Source organism: Mesoplodon densirostris, chromosome 12, assembly GCF_025265405.1.
Source record: "Mesoplodon densirostris isolate mMesDen1 chromosome 12, mMesDen1 primary haplotype, whole genome shotgun sequence".
Taxonomy (NCBI): Eukaryota; Metazoa; Chordata; class Mammalia; order Artiodactyla; family Ziphiidae; genus Mesoplodon; species Mesoplodon densirostris.
In genome coordinates, this window is record NC_082672.1 from 19,137,174 (window position 1) to 19,140,530 (window position 3,357).

The window sequence follows — 3,357 nt, forward strand, 5'->3', positions numbered from 1 at the left end:
ATTAGAATTGCTACTCCAGCTTTCTCTTCATTTCCATTTGCATGGAATATATTTTTCCATCCCCTTACTTTCAATCTGTATGTGTCTCTAGGTCTGAAGTGGGTCTCTTGTAGACAGCATATATATGGGTCTTGTTTTTGTATCCATTCAGCCAATCTGTGTCTTTTGGTGGGAGCATTTAATCCATTTACATTTAAGGTAATTATCGATATGTATGTTCCTATTCCCATTTTCTTAATTGTTTTGAGTTCGTTATTGTAGGTCTTTTCCTTCTCTTGGTTTTCTTGCCTAGAGAAGTTCCTTTAGCATTTGTTGTAAAGCTGGTTTGGTGTTGCTGAGCTCTCTCAGCTTTTGCTTGTCTGTAAAGGTTTTAATTTCTCCATCAAATCTGAATGAGATCCTTGCTGGGTAGAGTAATCTTGGTTGCAGGTTTTCCTCCTTCATCACTTTAAATATGTCCTGCTACTCCCTTCTGGCTTGTAGAGTTTCTGCTGAGAGATCAGCTGTTAACCTGATAGGGATTCCCTTGTGTGTTATTTGTTGTTTTTCTCTTGCTGCTTTTAATATTTCTTTGTGTTTAATTTTTGACAGTTTGATTAATATGTGTCTTGGCATATTTCTCCTTGGATTTATTCTGTATGGGACTCTCTGTGCCTCCTGGACTTAATTAACTGTTTCCTTTCCCATGTTAGGGAAGTTTTCAACTATAATCTCTTCCAATATTTTCTCAGTCCCTTTCTTTTTCTCTTCTTCTTCTGGAACCCCTATAATTCAAATGTTGGTGCATTTAATGTTGTCCCAGAGGTCTCTGAGGCTGTCCTCAGTTCTTTTCATTCTTTTTTCTTTATTCTGCTCTGCAGCAGTTATTTCCACATTTTATCGTCCACGTCACTTATCCGTTCTTCTGACTCAGTGATTCTGCTATTGATCCCATCTAGAGTGTTTTTCATTTCATTTATTGTGTTTCTAATCATTGTTTGATTCATCTTTAGTTCTTCTAGGTCCTTGTTAACTTTGTCTTGCATTTTGCCTATTCTATTTCCAAGATTTTGGATCATCTTTACTATCATTATTCTGAATTCTTTTTCAGGTAGACTGCCTATTTCCTCTTCATTTGTTAGGTCTGGTGGGTTTTTATCTTACTCCTTCACCTGCTGTGTGTTTTTCTGTCTTCTCATTTTGCTTATCTTACTGTGTTTGGGGTCTCCATTTTGCAGGCTACAGGTTCGTAGTTCCCGTTGTTTTTGGTGACTGTCCCCAGTGGCTAAAGTTGTTTCAGTGGGTTGTGTAGGCTTCCTTTGTGGGGGACTGGTGCGTGTGTTCTGGTGGATGAGGCTCGATCTTGTCTTTCTGGTGGACAGGTCCACGTCTGGTGGTGTGTTTTGGGGTGTCTGTGGCCTTATTATGTTTTTAGGCAGCCTCTCTGCTAATGGGTGGGTTGTGTTTCTGTCTTGCTAGTTGCTTGGCATAGGGTGTCCAGCACTGTAGCTTGCTGGTCGTTGAGTGATGCTGGGTGCTGGAGATGGAGATCTCTGGGAGATTTTCACCATTTGCTATTATGTGGAGCTGGGAGGTCTCTTTTGGACCAGTGTCCTGAAGTTGGCTCTCCCACCTCAGAGGCATAGCACTGACTCCTGGCTGCAGCACCAAGAGCCTTTCATCCACCCGGTTCAGAGTAAAAGGGAGAAATAGTATAAAGGAAGATTTAGTAGAAGTAGAAAGAAAGAAAGAAAGAAAGAAGGAAAGGGAGGGAGAAAGGAGGGATGGTAGGAAAAAGAGAAAGAGAGAAGATAAAGTAAAATAGAATAAAGTATGATAAAATATAATAGCATTATTAAAATTAAAAAAATAGTTATTAAAGAAAAATTAAAAAAAATATGGATAGAACCCTGGGACAAATGGTGGAAGCAAAGCTATACAGACAAAATCTCACACAGAAGCATACACATACACATTTACAAAAAGAGAAAAAGGGGAAAAAATCGTAAATCTTGCTCTCGAAGTCCACCTCCTCAGTTTGGGATAATTTGTTGTAAAAAGAGGAAAAGCGGAAAAAATCTTAAATCTTGTTCTCAAAGTCCACTTCCTCAATTTGGGATGATTCGTTGTCTATTCAGGTATTCCACAGATGCAGGGTACATCAAGTTGATTGTGGTGCTTTAATCCGCTGCTTCTGAGGCTGCTGGGAGAGATTTCCCTTTCTCTTCTTTGTTCGCACAGCTCCCGGGTCTCAGCTTTGGATTTGGCTCCACCCTCTGCATGTAGGCTGCCTGAGGGAGTCTGTTCTTCACTCAGACAGGACGGGCTTAAAGGAGCAGCTGCTTTGGGGGCTCTGGCTCACTCAGGCCGTGGGGAGGGAGGGGTACGGAGTGCGGGGCGAGCTTTTGGTGGCAGAGGCCAGCGTGACGTTGCACCAGCCCGAGGCACGCCGTGCGCTCTCCCGGGGAAGCCGTTCCTGGATCCGGGACCCCGGCAGTGATGGGCTGCACAGGCTCCCCGGAGGGGGGGCGTGGACAGTGACCTGCGCTCGCACACAGGCCTCTTGGCGGCGGCAGCAGCAGCCCCAGTGTCCCACGCCCGTCTCTGTGGTCCGCGCTTTTTGCCGCAGCTCGTGCCCATCTCTGGAGCTCCCTTAAGCAGCGCTCTTAATCCCCTCTCCTCACGCACCAGGAAACAAAGAGGGAAGAAAAAGTCTCTTGTCTCTTCGGCAGCTCTAGACTTTTCCCTGGACTCCCTCCAGGCTAACCGTGGTGCACTAACCCCTTCCCCGCGCTCTGACTGAAACCTGAACCTCAGCTCCCAGCCCCGCCCGCCCCAGCGGCCGAGCAGACAAGCCTCTTGGGCTGATGAGTGCCTGTCGGCACTGATCCTCTGTGCGGGAATCTCTCCGCTTTGCTCTCCGCACCCCTGTGGCTGCGCTCTCCTCCACTACTCTGAAGCTTTCCCCCTCTGCCACCCACAGTCTCCGCCCACGAAGGGGCTCCTAGTGTGTGGAAACCTTTCCTCCTTCATGGCTCCCTCCCACTGGTGCAGGTCCCGTCCCTATCCTTTTGTCTCTGTTTATTCTTGTTTCTTTTGCCCTACCCAGGTACGTGGGGAGTTTCTTGCCTTTTGGGAGGTCTGAGGTCTTCTGTCAGCGTTCAGTAGGTGTTCTGTAGGAGTTGTTCCACGTGTAGATGAATTTCTGATGTATCTGTGGGGAGGAAGGTGATCTCCACGTCTTACTCTTCCGCCATCTTCTGTACCCCGTTTTGTTTTTATTTTTAATAAATATTTTTTCATTTAGTTGTACACCGTCAGAATTTTGAAATGTTTCTTAATCTTTTCCAGTTTATCATTGCTTTTGGGGAGAGGCTA